At 37.3% G+C, this 18,183-nt stretch overlaps 1 protein-coding gene across 2 annotated transcripts in view; it reads right to left on the bottom strand.

Annotated features, from left to right (window-relative positions):
• The window catches only part of LOC126272210 (heterogeneous nuclear ribonucleoprotein K-like), a 61,534-nt gene extending 43,730 nt beyond the window's left edge, over positions 1 to 17,804 (bottom strand). Inside the window, exon 1 of one of the 2 annotated variants that reach the window (XM_049974895.1) lies at positions 17,684 to 17,804. The gene's annotated coding sequence lies outside the window, so the exon portion shown is untranslated. The remainder of the gene's footprint in view (positions 1 to 17,683) is intronic. The other variant, XM_049974896.1, reaches the window with a different exon arrangement.
• Positions 17,805 to 18,183: the final 379 nt, after the last annotated feature.

Here is an 18,183-nt window from a genome sequence, read left to right as displayed (position 1 = left end):
CCCAGCTTCCATTTCAGTGATTGCACCACCAACTGTCACAATGCATCAGACCCATCTAAGATTGCTGATCAAACTAAGACTGAACATAATTGGAGCAAAACAATGCCCTGATGATGACCCTGCATTTATTTCCCAGTGTGATCCCAGTGATTTTATCGTGGAGTTAAGTACACCATTACCACCTCAGTTAATATATATGGAGTTAATTTTGTTTCAGGCAAACTTGTATGCGCAACAGTCATCTGACTTGATAGTTTCTTATGTAACAGCATCCATGGAAAACTTAAAAACTTTCTCAGAGAAATATCTTGGACTTAAAACCACTTCCTAGTTAGAGGTAACTGTAGTTCAGGTGTTTATGTACATGACAGTTACCTGAGTCAACTGCTGTCAAGGAGGCATTTCAAGTGGTGTCTCACCAACTTACATTTGAATGACAACAGTAAAATGCCACAAGGACACACCAACTACAATAAACTTTGTAAGTTGCATCCTTTCCTAATAAAAATTGTACAACTTTCAGAAAGCACTAAATCCAAATGAATGTATGGCAGTGGACAAATCCATGATTAAATTTAAAGGAATATCTTCTCTTAAAACAGTGCTTGCCAATGAAGCTTATCAAAAGGCTACAGGCTGCGGGAACTAGCGGGCAAATCTGGCCATGCCGGGAAACTTTAAATTTACAGTGGAAAGAACGATAATGTCGTAGGAAAGAAGTAAGGAGAAAATGTTGCAAAAGACTTCACTGAAAACATTAAAGGTTAGAACTGCAGATTTCACTTAATTATTTCACTAGCCCAGATCTCCTTTGAGATCTGCGAGAACACATACTTGTACAGTGAATCCTAGTAGAATGTCTTGACCTATGATGAAAAGTGACAAGGAAATAAAATGGGGTGACTCATTGGATTAATAGCAACACACGCCTGAGTATGATGAAGTGGAAAGATGAGAGATCTGTCCACCAGCTTTCAAGCTTTCATTACCCAACAGCAGAGGTTACTAGAAAGGAAGGTGGAAATTTAAAGTATCTTGCTCCATTGCTCTCAAATTAGAATGCCAGCATGAATTGAGTCGATAAATTTGACCAGCTGATGGGAGTATGTGAAAGAGCAGAAAATGGTGGCGAAGGCTATCATCATTAATAAAGAAGTTGCCTAAGGTGACTAATGACATCATACTTCAAATTGTTAAAGGACTTAGTGGCTTCAGCCTTGGAGGCTTCAAGGGGAAAATAGCAAACTCTGGGCAGCATTATGAAGTTCAAGAAGAAGAAACCTATTGTTCAGAAGTCTGAGTCTAAATTTCATATCAGCCAGAAAGAGCTAAATGGAGATCCACAGCATGTAGTTCCAAGAAACAACAAATTCACCCTGACTAGATGTGTAGTATGTATAAGGTCCCTCTTATGTTTAGGGAAACAAATTTACAAGAAAATGAACCACCACCTTGTGACCAACAGTGGTTTTATCTTCATTCTATTATGAATATGTTGTTTATTCAATTTTGACAAAGCTTATACAATTTTTTGACAATAAAAAGTCATGTACTTCTGGAGTAGTTTTTGGTCAAATTCTGTTTACCTGAAAGAAAAGTTCTAGCAAACATTTGGCCATTTGCTTTAATGTACAGACAAATTTTTATGCAGAATTACACCATGGCAAAAATTAGGGATTTAACCACACCTAAATACAGATACAAGCCTCTAAAATTGCTATTCAGAGTCATGGTTTGACCAACCATTGCTAGTTTTCCTTACCTATGATGTCTATATATCAAATGTAATTATCACTGGATGCTCAGATGGAAAAATATAAATTTGCAAAGCTGGCCAAAATTTATATGTGAAGATTTTATTTTGTGTGTGTGTGTGTGTGTGTGTGTGTGTGTGTGTGTGTGTGTGTGTGTGTGTGTGTGTGTCATATTGGTGAGTAATACCTATCAAAAACAGGGAAAATGGATTACTGATTAATACAAAAATTAATAAAATTTAAAGTTGCGAATCAAAAATGTGTAATTGGAGTGTTAACAGTGTAAGATTTTCCTGTGGTTTAGGGAATGTAACTATGCTACTAAAAAATGTAACCAAGGCAGCTTCAACACCAGTAACCACTGCAATGCCTGACAGGTTGAAGTTACTGACTGACCAAGTTTTTAAACTTGGTCAGAAAATTTGTACCAAGTTTAGACATGAAAAGCCCAAAAAGAATCATCCACCAGGCTAGGTAAGAATTACCATTAACTGAAGACATGGATAATGCTTTACTGCTAAAAAGTGTAAAGTTCTGAAAGCCAGCCCAAGGCAGCAATATTAAAGCAATTGCCACAGTTGTTGGTGCGAACGAAGTAGTTATTGCTCAGATACAAACAGAAGAGTGCCTGTAAAGGTATGGATATCTTAATTGAACTTAAAGCTTCACACTTCAAGCAATTGCAGTAAAGTTCAAATTTTGGCCCTGGCCCCAAATAGTTGCATTATTGAAAAAATGGCTAAAGAATTTGCTGTTTCAGCAAAGATGGTAAAGGAGGCTTGGAAACTAAAGATGGGATTTGGCAACAACTGCAAACCAGAAAGGAGAAAACCTCAATGATGTAAATGTATTCACTTTTTTGAAGATGAGTTTTCTCATTATACCCAGGCAAAAATAATTGTGTTGCAGTAAGAATAAATAGGGAAATATTCACAAACAGAAACACCTGCTCCATGGTAACAAAGAAATATTCATTGCTTACTATAAGTGAAATGGAAATCAAGTGGGGTTCTAAAAATTTTGTGAGCTCAGGCCAAAACAGTATTACAGTTGGTGCTTCAGGATCACATTCACTGTGTATGTGTACAATTCATCAATGTCAAATTAATGTTGGATTCAGCAACATCCATCCAAGGCTACTAGAAGGGTGCGATGGAACAACTGTGTGCAGTTTGAAATGAAATTGCATGCTGCAACAGTGAGGAGTTTCCAGAAAAAACTGCAACTAGAAGCTTTTCTTTGAGGCTTCTAAAGACTATGACCCAAAAGAATACACGCAATGGATCTACACCAACATGTTGGAGGCATGTCAGAACTGTTGCATCAATTTATGCCTGCAGAAACAGGATTTTGCCATCACTGCCAAATGGAATTTTTGTGGAACAAACAGTAAATTGCCTTGTGATGGCATTGGGGAACAGCAAAAGGACTAAGCCTGTGCTAGTGTGCAGAGGGCCTTAGATAACCAATGATTGACTCCATATGATTTATTCAAATTTTTTGATGGTAATATTCCAGTGTAAATCTTCATGTACAAGAGAAATTTAAAAATCTATCCCAATCAAGAAACAAAAGTTTACCATGGGATACAATATCTGCAACAAGAGAGAATCTTGTTGTAATCTGCTCCGAGTAAGCAGTTTCCAATGATATTACAGTATTCACAGAGTAAGAGTTTCCAATGATGCTGCAACATTCACAGTTAACATCTTCAAAGTAGACGAAATTCCAGCAGTCTCAAGTCCAAGTTTACAACAAGGACAGTATGTTTCTTGTATGTATGGCAATTTTTGGTAGGTTGGAAACTTCACATTAAGAAAATGTCCTCAGCTTTATGGACCCACACAGTTCTGCTTGTTCCTGCCACTGGCCAACTGCTGCAGACACCTGCTGGATTCCTGAGTAACATCTTCACGATTTTAGAAGCACTATCTGCATCACCAGGAAAACAATACAGATATCCATAATCTGCCCAACAAAATTTTAGAAGTTTTAACCAAAAATGGAATTGACTTCAGTATTTTTGTTCTGCAAATTTGCTGTGTTTTGTACAATACTTGTTTTTATACTATGTGTTAAATTAATGTTTGAAACTGATGTACACTCCAATAAAAAATTATGGACTTGAGCAAAATGTTTCACTTTTCAATCTCATCGAAGTGTTAAAATTATAACTTTTGAAATGTATTATTACTTGTCAAAATGAAAGATATTTAATATTGTTTTGAAAGCTTAAAGCACACCAGCTGCCTGGAAGACAAAAATGATATTGCCCCAAAACTACCCTAAAATTTGCAAGTAGAAAATTTTGGCCTCCGATTTTAATTAAATCTGGTCAATATAGACATCAGATATGAATAACCATCTTAAGTTTGGTATGATTTGGTCATATGAAAAGTAGCAATAGTTTAACCATGGCTCTCAATAGTTTAACAAACTTTAGATGCTTGTATCTATATTTAGGTATGAATAAATCCTTATTTTTCACCGTGGTGTGATTCAGCATAAAAGTTGTCTGTGTATATTAAAGCAAATGACAATGTTTGCTAGAACTTTAAAAAAGGCCTAACAAACTTAGCACATTTGCACCTTCAGATGTGATTCAAAGGTGACTGCCCCTTTTTGAAAGCCCCTAAGAATTCACTGAGGATACTGAACTGAAATCACCAAGGACATATGGAACATCCAAACCATTTTCTATTAGATTTGGAGATGGTCAATTGGGAACCACTTTTCCCTTTGACTTGGAATGACCCAAGTGAAATTCTGATATTTCCCTTATTTGCAGGTATGTTTTAGCACTTCCCTGGCAAATTTAGGGATCTCAAGTATAACATGTAAGTTAATGTCTTTGCAACTGTAGTACAAGAAATAATAGTGCAAATAAGGAAATATCTAAAACTTGCAAGCAGATGGCATTTCTTGATGTGAGAAATCTTTAGTACTAACAACATCTTTTATAATGAAATGTTTCAGATCAAGAAACCAAGCCAAATGATGTGTTTCATTGCAACCACTAGTATTTCATGTCAATAAAACACGGTGACAAAAAAAAACATTTCCTTGGAATCGCAAGACTAGAGCTAAAATACCTTCACTAATTTCAGAAATAACCTCAAAAAAGTAGGCCTCTTGGAAGAATGTGGAGAAGAATTCCTGAAATCCAACACCCAAGGTCTCTGGCCTGCTGATGAGCACCATAGTCCTGGGTCCATGGATAAACCATAAAAATCGGCAACACAAAAACGGACCCAGCCTACAGGAAAACCAGTGAAACTCTCTCACGCGCAAGGCCTACACATTACTGGGAACCAAATGGCTTCAGGTCCGCAGACCCAAGCCATTAGATACCCACAGAAATGGCCTACAGTTTGGCCTGTCATGGAAATCCACTATATTCACAAGCCACAGACAGCATTTTGATGAAATTAGACCAGTGATAAATCTATGCAACAGATAACTTTTTCAAATATTCTGAGAATCAATAACAAGGATAAATAGCAACTCACCATAAAGATGACTGCTGAGGTGCAGACAGGCACACAGAAAGTCACATTTACAACTAAATTTTCAGCCATAGTTTGTCAGAAAATAAGAGCACACACGTTTGCAGACTCACTCAGATACAGCACATGCACACGGCCACTGTCTCCGACCACTCCGTCTACAGTCTCGGAATCAGAGCCGAACAAACCACTCATGCCTCCCTGCCTCTCATCAGCAGCTGCTAGGCTAGTGGCAAGAAGTGAAGACAGCATTGACTACAAACTGAGGGGAGTGGTAGGAAGGGGAGAAACAGTAGGAAGAGAGTTGGGAAACAACACATGTACTCAGCTGCATCCTGGCAGCAATGATGCACAATGCCTCAGTAAACAAACCATTTCATCTACTGAGAAAAAAGATTTTCCAATGTCTTCAAATTTTTACAATGGCTTTGAAATTCCCTGATTCCCAGAACCTGTGCAACCCTGAAAATGTACAGAATAAAACAAGATAATCTTATTAAAATTGTTATGACTGGTGAATATCTAAGGAAACCCTTCTGCTGATTTGGCTTTCCTCACCCGCTACCTAATAAACAATTACATAGTGTTTACAATAAACACTAGCAACTCCTGGATCCCAATACATCACTCCAGTATTAATAGATCACTGAAAGAGGTACTTGAGTGATCTGTAACCACTTCAATCAATATTAAGTATTTCAGCACATTGTGGACTGTATCCAATCATCAAAACAACTATTCCAGTCTGGTTTCAACTTGTTACTTGACAGGTAATAAGTGTGCTGCACAGCTCCCACCACCAATACACCAAAAGGGCCTGATCTGCCTGCATTGTGTTGCCACTTTGGCACTGCCCTGCCGAAAGCATTGTGCCTGCCTGTCCTCAGATTCTTGGGCAGACGAAATTAGTCAAAAAGACTAAGGACGCACACTCTTAGAAATTTTTCCAAAAGTCATCAGCAGTGTGAATGTGTAATAATGAGGGAGGGATGGAGGGGGGGGGGGGGGGGGGGAGAGAGAGAGAGAGAGAGAGAGAGAGAGAGAGAGAGAGAGAGAGAGAGAGAGAGAGAGAGAGAGAGAGAGAGAGAGTGGGGGGTCACTTAACTGTCTGAAAAACTGCAAGGGCAAATTAACAAAATAAGAATTAAGCAAGTCATCCAAATTGGAAATGACTGACAAATAAGAGGAGTCTTGAGAAAAAAATCACAAATCTCATCTCTTCAGGAAGATTAGATTTGTCATCTGATATATGCCTATTATTCCAGGGAGTATCAAATTCAGAGCTATTTCAGGGTAGTAAATTTTACTTTTAAAAAGTTGATAAAGTTAGGATTCCACTATTAATCCATTTCTGGCTGCAAGTTATTAATGGACCAAAAAGATATTGCAGCCTGGCAATGCCAGTTTCTTAGAGACTGTAGGAACAAAGTCTGATGATAAAATGGCTTGAAAAATGGGTGGATGTGGTACACAATTTAGAAAGGGCTGGACAGAATACCAACAGCAGTAGTATAGAAGCTGTGATCGGCAGTGGGAAAATTAACTGTAGCACATACACTAAAAATTCAAAAGGCTTCATTTTTATCTAAAGACACTGCTTCAAAAGTTAATGAAAAGAATCTGTCCTGTGTGGTACTCCTTATCATTAGGTTATACAAGACAAGGGTACCACAAAGTAAACTGGGGGTGAGGTGTGGAAAAAGGAGTTTGCTGGCTAGAGAAATTTAAGATACTGTGACAGAGTGGCTACTCAAACTTAGAATTCCCTGAGACTTCCAGATGTGAGGACAAAGCTGATAAATATATTACAAACAGGAAGGGGGCACAAAGGGCTCAGATTACTTCCTAACCATTGTGACAACAGAACAATTAAGGTGTGTTACTATAGTGTGTCATTGTCAGTAAGAGCAACACTTACAGTTCCACTGTCCAACTGAATTAAGCAGTTATCTTCCCACTCATACTACGCAGTGTACAGTGTACTTTAATGAACGTCTTACTACTTTGTAAACAAAAGCTTACTACTTTGTTTTTCACTATTTCAATTAATTTCTCTTTCCTGTTGTGACAAAATACTGTTCAGCTACCCCCATCATCTGTGTGGCAAGTTAAGCCCAACTAAATGTGTTTCATTGTGTGTACAGAAATTTATTTCATGAGCATAAGTTTGAGATACGCAAGTAGAAGGAAACTTTCCTGAATGCAAAAATTTCCGTTTTAATCAACATATCACTGGGCCTTTTAAAAATAAGAAAATTTGACATGCTCAACAATTCCAAGAACATTACATGTAAATTTCAGAATTTACACAACTTTATACGGGAGATACTTTGAACTTCATGCTTGTTAAAGAGATAAATATTGAAACAGCATAAAAGTGCTACCTTCAGAACAATTAAGTACGAAAGTGTCAATATTTTTTGCGAAGCGAGATTTCAGTAATGGATGAAGAAAGTATTACTGTGAAAGAACTAGTTCAAAGTGACAAAAGTTTGAAGCTGTTTATAAATGTAAAAAAATTAATTTGTTTGAATCTAATTAGCATCACTATTTCCTAATTATGAACAGATTTGACATAGTGAAACACTACAGAGGCCAACATCAACATGAATTTTATTTTTTTACACAATTTTTGTGGAAGATGGAGGCTTTAAAGCAATTTATCAGAAGAGATCACTGCCTGTGGCAGCTGTCTGCAGACAGTGCTAGATGCAACAATGTGCCCAACTTTGGAGATTAAATGTCACACGACAACTAGTTAAAATTAGGCTATAGATACAGCAACTACTGAGGTTGCCAACACTGGGAAAAAACAAGTGTTTTGCCATTTCTCCACTGAATTCAGTGATCCACATGCAAGATGTGTCAAATCTATTCATACTGATGAATGACACTGTACAATTAACACTGCTGAAAACCAAACCAGAGAAAAAGCTAGTGCTAGTGCAGAAGTAGGATTTTGCTGTTACCATGTACAGGTAAGCGTATTGAACAAGTTTTTTTTCCAAAACAAGACAGCACTGGTTTGATATCTGTACTGTGCAGATGTTTGATCATTGGACACTTCATATTCCATCCATCTGCTTTGACCCACCCCACAACAACATTTCAGTGGGTGACATCACTGGTGCAGTATTTTTGATTGTGTAGATCTGGTAATGCATTAGGTGGCACAGCCTGGTGGTGAATGTTGGCATGTGGAGTTGTTTGTGTAATGTGTTTTAGTGGGTTCATTTGAGTGTCATCACTGTAGTAACATGGGTTTGAGTTGGGTAGTCAGTGGTGTATTACATATTTGGTAGAGTGTACTTTGTTTTCTGGGAGTTGGTTTTCCAGTATTTTACAGGTTTTGCATTAGGGTTGCTATGCAGAATGATAGACATTTTTATGGTCTTTTGCTAGCAATAGATATAGCTTATCAGATTATCAGCTTTTTGTTAAATACTGCTTTGGGCAACAGTATGTTGTCACCCATAAAGTTTCTGCACCTTTCTGGGTTAATAGTGTTAGGTGCCTTGTTTGGGAAGTTGAGAAGAGTTCCAGCATCAGATTAGGGACATATACAAATGGTGGTGTCATCACAACATCTGGCAATCAATATGGCATGGTACCTGGTTCAAGAAATCTTGGCAGAGAGATTTAGTTGCTTACAAATTACTTTTGTTGTAAGATCTCTCAGTTTTAGTGCACACAAGTCAGAGCTGTGCTACACTGGTTTTCTTTCTGTTGCATATTCGGAGTATTTTGAGTATAGGGGAAGATGGGTGGGTTTGCTGCTGTCATTTAAACTGATGAGTCAGTTCTGTAAGAAGCAGTTTGTGTACAGTAATCCTCAGGTTGGTTTGAGAATGTGCGGGCTATTTTAGGGAATGGGTATACCAATTGTGCTTTCAGGGCTTTGTAGTCAAGAGAACTTTAGTGTCTTATTTGAGGAGGGTAGTACTGTTGTGCCACATGCTTTTTATCATATAATAGTTGGGAAAGATAGGTTGTGAATACTTAACTGTTAACAAAAGTATTCAATCAAGATTATGACACTGGAGCCTGGTTTTTTGTAGTGAAACCTTTTTTCAGCTATATAGGTCAAGGAAAAATTCCACTGTACACAGTTACACATATTTTGTTGTGTATTGAGGGCTTTTTGAGCCATATAAATACACATGGAAACTAAACAAGTAGTATTACAAAATGTTTAAAATTTCAGCTCTATCCTTTTCATAGAAAGGGTCACAATACTCATTAGAAAAACTGGCAATGTTTCCCAATGGATGATATAAAACCTTTGCAACATGAAGTCACAGTTTGTGACAAGTGCCAGAAAAAAATTCATATGTAGGAGTTTGATATATCTAGCATAGAAAACTAGAATATAGCATTATTAGGTCAAAAATGACAAACTGCTGCTATTGCAGCCTGTCTAAATCACAAATTAAGAAAAATTGTCAAGTATCCTAATAAGCTAATACAAGAAACTTCAGTAATCCAAAGGAAAGTATTGTTGCTGCCTTCTAGTGAGTCAAATGCTCATTCAGAATTAAGATTGTTCAGCCGAAAAATTTTGTACATCCACATCTCAAAGTAAACAAAGTCCCACCATTTTAGGTAAAAGTGTTAAGCTTCGAAAGGAATTTAATGCAACAAATCACATAGAAAAATAGAAGTTCTGGTGAAGGCAAAGGGTATTTTTTCTTCTCCCAACAAAAAGCCAGCCAAGTCTTTTACGAGAACTTTATTTTGTAAAGAACTACATGTCATGAGATAAGCTACTTAATGGCCAGCAAAGAAATTGTGCTTCTAAGAGTTTATGGAGAGAAAATTCAAGTCCGACAACAATTATTATTAAGCACTGAACAAAATTCGTGCAGACTTTGAAGAACTATCCAGGGCTTCACACAGGATTTGCTGACCTGTGTCCCAGTAATTCTAGCTGGAAGCAGTAGTGGGCACATGGGTGCATGCGTGTATACATTAAAACTTATGCTGATTGGGTTTGCCACTGATGGTCTGTATTAACTATTTTTCAAAAGATACAGTATTTTCCTCAAATTCAAGCTAAAACAAATTTTAATTTTCACTTTGCTGCAAAAAACTGCATTTACCAATTCAGCTCTATGATTTCACCAATAAATAATTCTGTTTACTATTTATAACATACTGACAACAGTACACTTTGTATTTACATATTTTCAATACTATATTCAGAATACTGGATTTGTTAACAGCTTACACTGCATGTTACCACTTCTGCACACATTTAACTGACTACGGAAAAAATATTAACATTGCCCACTGTCAAGCAGGTTTCATACTGTCACCTAAGGCTTCCTGGATAGACTAGTTCCCTTAATTGCTTTTCTTCAATATGCATAGACTTCCCTAAATTTCGAAAGCTTTCCTTTCTCCTTCACTTTAAATTTTGCAGAACAGCTCAATAAATAAGAAATTTTATTAGGAAATTGCATCATATTGTGACATTACAAGAACTACAATATGTAAATATACTACTGTCCACCACAAAATTGTTAATGAGATTAGGTACAGGCTTGGGCTGAGGAAGAAACGGGTCCCATTTCTATGAAAGCAATCTGGCACTCCAATTAGGTAAGCCATACTTTAATTTATTCATGTGTTATGTATTACTCTCACATTAAAAACCAAGCATAACATGGAATGTAACTTAAAAAGTTTAACACATCAACAACAGGTCCTTTAGCACTGCAGCATGTAGTAGACGTACAGGCAGCACGTCACGTCAATGCTAAACAAATTTATACTCAGCAAGTATATTCAAGAAGAAACATGCATATAATCCATTTCTGTGTAAGGAGACATACTATCAGACCTAACAATCTCAAAAAAGAAACATTTTTATCTAATTAGCCTTAGCAATGTAAATGTCTTTGGGAAAACCAATGACCCCATACATTCAGATAATGTAATTTATTTAACATTAACAAAAGCCGTATCTCTTGCAATATGTGGTTTCTTTATTTACCCTTTAGCCTTTAATAGTGTTCACACTATGCTACAGCTCAATCTTACCATAACCTTTACATTATACTCTACACATCTCCCTCCAAAAATAAAATCAAGCTAACAGAACCAACGTGCAAAATTGGGGTTTTTGGGTGGGGACAAACTGAATATGAACACAACCCAAAACCACACAAAACAAAAACACAAAATTCCCAAATTCTTCTACACTTACAATATTGACACCACTCAGTCACTTCCCTTCACCTATATAGCTGAATTGCAATTGTCAATACCACAAAATAGAAACAGACTACTCCAAAAATTATCACACCGAAACTGTCAATACCACAAAACAACTAAAACTAATCTGACACTTCTGTTGATCTATACAGGTCAACAGTAGCTCAATACCAAAGCGCACAATGACAAATTGGAATCTGTCACTTCCCATGACCTTTATAGCTCAAATACAACTGACAATACCTAAAAAATTTAAACTGAGTCCTTCCTGTAAGATACATAAATCAACCACAAGTGCCGATACCAAATCATCAATCACCAACGCAAGCAGTAAATAACACTGATCCAAGAACACATGAAAACCCCACCAATCAGAACAGGATAACAGACCCAAAAAACGACTACTTACAAAAAAGATCCAACACCAACACACACCTCGCATACGCTGCATTTCACTATCTCCGCCACAAGCCCAAAAAGTTGTAGAAACTTCATGACAGACAACATGCTGTCCCCCATTTCAGCCCGCAGATACACAATCAAACTTTGAAGTCATATCCATACCCAACAAAAGAATTCGCAAATTTCATTAAAAGACTTACCGCGAGTCAAACATTAAACCAGTAACATTAAACAATAACAAATGGAAACTTAATTTTTAACTGACTGAAATTAATTTCTGTTCAACAGTCAAGACATCCAAATGAACCCAATACACCATATAACACGTGGACCATACACACACCACCAACAGCAACAAGACGGCATCTACAATCACAACACACTCATAACTGAACTCCACACCACAACACCCTTACGTCACAGGTCAAAGCCAACAGGTGGGATTGGACACCCCTGTTGACCTCTATATTCATTAGCTCCACCAACTAATATTGTCATATCAACATAACATACAACTGATTATGTGTCATTTGGAGGGCAGTTACCAGGTGACATGGCTGAAAATTAGCACCAGTGCCTTATGTTCCATATAAAACAATGTTAATAATCTGTAAACAAAATTTAACTTGCTTTTATTAATTTTGCTTACATTACCCACATACCCTAAAGGAAGACAATTTAGTTGTAAGTCAGCGACATCAAAGATCTTCAGTGAAATGTAACTGATTTATAGCATCGGCTAAACTTACAACTACAGCAAGAAATTCAGAAAACTTGTATCATTACAAATAGAAGCAATACTTTTATGTATATTATGTGCAATGCACAGTCCTCTGCACATTCTGATGGACCTAGTTGGTGTCAGCAACTGGTTGTAAGTAGCTAATGTGATCAACAGGTAGACATGCTCCACAACAAGAAAGTAAGCCCACATCCCAAATTCTGACAATGTAAACTAAACATTAGTGCATTCAAAAATCAGCAGTTGCCAAACCAGTAAAATTTGTGGCAAGTAAGCTGAATTGTCAATGTAATGTAAAAAATTGTCACCAGTGACTCCCCTCCATCTACAAACTTAAGCAAATCCAGTTGGGCATGAGCTAGTCTATATTTGTTGTCTTCAACTCAAGTTATCCTGCAGCCTTCATAAAGCCTGCTTTGTGAAAGTGACCTGTTCAAAATCTCTTGTTCCTGCATGTAAATCAGCAGCCAACGTGTGTGTGTGTGTGTGTGTGTGTGATAATCTATTCTGATAGATCTCAGTTCTATAACAAAAAAGGATTTTATACTTTGTGGCCTTAACCTTATTTTGTTTGCTTTGTTTTCAAAGCACACTGAAAAGTTCCCTAAGTTTGTGTTTATTCAAAGAATTGTTCCAACCTAAAAGGGGTACAAAACAGCATGAAGTATATCTTTTCTTGAGGCTCTTATTGCTTGTTCCCAATTTTCTTGTTACATTTCAGTTTTTCCATAGAAAGGAAAATACCTCACTTTCACCATTCAGATGCCAAACTGCACAGCAAAAATTTATCTGGCAATTCGGCACTAATGTGTACACAAAAATGACCATTCAAAAACTGACAAGACTATACAAGAGAGAAACAACAGGGGCACAGCAGAAGATGCACTTGTCTATAGTCAACTGAGCCAATGTCAATTATGTAAAATGTGCTTAAGGCTGTGAGAAACTTGCTAATGAATCATCCAGGTAGTACAAAATATCACTTTCAACACCCCTCATTGCATTGAACTGTCTGATGGACTATACAAACTTTGGTTCTAACCTAAGAGCCACAGAGTGAAAGCACCATGGCTGACACTGACCTAACAAATCCAGAACATCACCTGAAAGTATGAAATATGGATCCAGATACAGCAATGCTATGCAGTTAAGAACTTTTAGTTCACTCCAGTTACACTGAGCTCATGACAAAATTGAGCTACACTGCTTATACATGATCAATACATACTACACTGAAGATACAAAAATCCTTATGCCCAACTAGTATCACCCCAATATAAGTTTTACCAATGGACACTGACAAAATCAAAGTAGTTGGGAAAAACAATGAAATGTGTATTAGTTCCAAATGAGCAGATCCACAAGCAGACAAACACCTGAACAGAAGGCATAGGTTCATTTGAGCAGTTGCCAGCAGGCTCATCCACATGCCCAGACCTGAATTAACATGAGCAGTAGCAGCAAGTAGCCAGATACTACCCAGAAAAGCTTTTCTACCATGCCCGAGTTGCCTGATTCACACATGTGCAGAGCAAGGTGTGTGTGTGTGTGTGTGTGTGTGTGTGTGTGTGTGTGTGGTGGGGGGGGGGGGGATGATGATATTGCTAGTCTGTCAAATTAAAACTAAACATTTCTGTGACGGAGCTATCAAGTGAAATAATATACATTCTCATAATCATGAAAGACCAAAATAAGTAGTTTCAATATCCACACAATTAGCAATCAACCATTAATGTCTTAATGAAGACAATCCTGTCTCTCTTGTAGAGAAATTTGCTTCTATTTTTTCCTGCTGAGGCAGCTTACTTTAAACCAAGTGTTTCATTCTGCACTATTGGCTACTTTCAACTTCGTTCCATTTCAAGTGCAAATTTTCATTTTCTGGGACAAATGACATAAGAACAAACCAAACATGAGAATACAATACTAGACCCCCAAGAAAATTGGTTATCATGAAAACCACATAGAAAAGCTATCAGGTACTTCTGGACAGAAACGTAAAACTAGAGTGAAATGAAGCATTTCTGTGTGGTTTATGAAATTCCGATGGTGCTGGAGTAGTCTGATGTCCTGTTCCTTTTATGATACTAAGATTTCTTAATGCTACATATGTACAAACATATGTAACACTGACTTGAAGCTGACTAGGCAGATTTGGTCAGTAGTTTTGAACTAAATACTTTGCTTCAAATATATTGACAGCTGTAGCAGAAATTTACAAACCTGCCTTCTGTGAAAGCGTTTTTCAATCACAAGGCACTTGCCTAGTTCTTCCTTTAGGCCTGAAGTAATCTTACTTTGTGTTTACACCTTAACTTTATAGAATGCCATTCTATGCTAAATTGTAGACTGGCAGCGTACGATATCATTTTAACTCCCCACATGGCTTTATATTTATTCCGAGAGTAGAATATAAACTGTCAGTGGTACAGTTTCTTTGCCTCAAAGACAACCTTGTTAATTTTTTACACTTTTGGAACAGTCTTTAAATTTATTGTCCTTCATTCTGGCTATACAAACTTTTTGCAAGAAAGGTGTATTGCTATGTAGATGTAAACCTGACAAAATGCTACATAATATTGCAGAGTAAAAAAACTGTCAGTCACCCCACAGCAAAATGTTATGGTACTGAGCTGTGGAGTCTAGTTTTCAAATAATAGTATGCCAAGAACTGCTTCCTGATTTGCATCCTTTATCTGGGTGGGATATTATGAAACAATTGCTCGAAGTACATAATCTCCCAACATGCTGCAGAGCTGCACATGGTCACATGATGCCACACCACGTACGAAATTCCATGAAAAGTGTATTAGCAGAGCAAGCACCAAGAAAGGTCTGCGTACATCGTAGCTGTGCATGTGCATTAACTGGTAACTGCTCAAACGAACCTAATGTCAACAAATTACTTCCCTCCACAAGCAATGCAATACTTGCTTAGTTCCCATGTGTTTGTAGAGGGTGGAGCAGGTAAAGCATGCTCTGTCACAGACTATTATATAGTAGTAATCAATGGGAAACAAGATCCACCTATATCAGGATCTCAGATAAAGAGGAATATACTATACAACTCATCAGCTTTCAACATTAACGAGGATACAATGGTATCAGCCGGGACCATTTTGGACAGGCTAAGCTACAAATGAGTCACCACAACCAGTGTTTTTATCTTTAATTACGCATTTGTTGGCTTCAACTCATCTTCCATCTAACCTACATCTCAGGCCAAAGTACAGTTCAACATGTCACTACAACCAGTTCTGTTTTTACATTCACTGACTTGAAAACATAGAAAAAAGAAAATACCAAAATATGTCACTGCAGCTATTAACACTGCACAACTGCTCAATGTAGACAATTATTGCTCTGGAATCAATGGCACTTCACCTCATGCTACAACACATCAGGTGCTAGTAACAGCATTTTGGGGATACTTTCCCCTTTTCATTCAGTATCGAACCTATTAAGAGTCTGCTACACCCTACGAGCCCAGATTGCTTTGCAATGTACAAGCCCTACAACAATAATCACTTACCTTAATTGCAATTCTATTAAGTATTGTTACTGTGACAGTGGCCCAACAAAATAACCTCATTACCACTGCACACACTTGTCCACTAGAACTGGAGACTGCAGGAGGCTACACCTGACAATACATAATTGAGAGGAGCACGAAGTACAATCATTTATGAGTTATTGTAGCCTTCATCACAGGAATCTTGAGTGAGGACAGCATAGTTCTACAGAATTTAGGTTGTAAGAAAACAAGATCAATAATAAAAGAGCCTTTCACAACAGAACTTTACCTTCCTGCAAAGCCTAAACTATACAAATGCCATAGCCTACTTATATTCCGTGAAAATACCATAGCGATCACCCATCTTTGCCACAAGGCTTGTGAAAGGAACTCCCTTACAAAAAGTCTGTTGCATTTCAGAGTTTGCTAGTTCCAAAAGCACATTATAGGTATAACACGCTTAAAGCACAACAATTGTAAAGTTCATGACACTATCATAAATACTCTTTTCACAATAGCCGAAATCTGAACATTAGCTCAGAACAAGGTAGTGCACGTTGCTTGTAACAGTGCTGGAAATTTATCACCTCTTGCACAATGCCCCATATGAATTTCAACACACATTAGATCCAACTAAAGCTGCACAATTACAATGCCTTTACCTAGATATGAGAATCGAAATCGTGCTTACAAGCAGATTCCCCAAGGAAGGAAACTAATAACGGGAACCTCGGAGCGACACCATAATAGCATTTCAAGCTACTAAACTTCCTGGCAGATTAAAACTGTGTGCCCGACCGAGACTAACTCTGTCGGTCGGGCACACAGGTTTAATCTGCCAGGAAGTTTCATATCAGCGCACACTCCGCTGCAGAGTGAAAATCTCATTCTGGATTTCAAGCTATATTAGATAATTTCTCCTCCACCCGCGTACCCGATCATTTACACAATACATCACAAAGAATAATTTTAAGTCTCCGAAAAAAACGCGAATTTAAAATAACAAAACCGCCGAAAATGATATCGAATCTACTACTTTCACCTTTCAATTGTTCTCACTAAGTAAGTTATTAAAACTGTCCAGCGTGTTCCTATAGCTTTTTTCAGTAAAACTGAAGTGCCAACTTGAAGCTAAGCCTACGAAGTCAGCGCAAGAGCGTTATACCCCTATTCCGTTTACGATCAATAATTTGTCTGCAACAGTATTTTTACTATTATTAGCAAGCGGACCAACATCTCACTGCATTCAACTTGCCTAATCACGTGAGTTCGTCTCGTTCACTATCCAAGGTCAATCAATCTTACTAAGCTGGTACCATAAAAATCATAAAACTAGAATATTTGATTAGAACAAACATATTTGTGGAACGAAACTTACTTTTCATTAACAAAGATTCGTTACTTCCGATAACACAAACTAGCGGCTGAAAATAAGGCGCGTGCAACGAATAAGTGGATCCAAAAAACGAAATTAACTTAATATCAAATATGAATACAAATCTAAACAATTGAGAAGTAAGTATTCTAAATAAAACAAGCTACTACGTACCTTCAGAAGTGCTGTAAGTCGCGTATTTCCCACACCAGGCTACCAGCGCGTAAACACTCAACCTAACTCTTCAATGAAAGATGGCGGAAGACGGAACCGTTTCTCGTTCCCGGCTTCCTTGTGCTTCAACTACGCAGATCAAACACTATCGATACAAGATCCACAGATATGCGTCCACTGGGAAGATAATAAACAGATCTTTGAAATATTTAATTCTATAAATTTACTCTTATCATTTTTAACGTTTATCGCTAAATATGTATGTATAATCAATTCTAAAGGTCGAAAATCTGCTGTAGGGTCAGTCATAGCCAATTATGTAAATACCAAAGGCAGCGTCAAAAGGACATTAATTATTAATGCCACAGTGTTTACAAGTATAGATCAATTTAAAAGAATCTAATTCGTATACCCATATATTTAAAGACTTCTTGTTAGAGACAACCATTAGATTTGCTGCTGGTATACAACACACACACACACACACACACACACACACA

The sequence above is a fragment of the Schistocerca gregaria genome, chromosome 5 (assembly GCF_023897955.1).
Source record: "Schistocerca gregaria isolate iqSchGreg1 chromosome 5, iqSchGreg1.2, whole genome shotgun sequence".
Lineage (NCBI taxonomy): Eukaryota > Metazoa > Arthropoda > Insecta > Orthoptera > Acrididae > Schistocerca > Schistocerca gregaria.
This window is presented reverse-complemented; position numbering and strand designations above follow the sequence as displayed.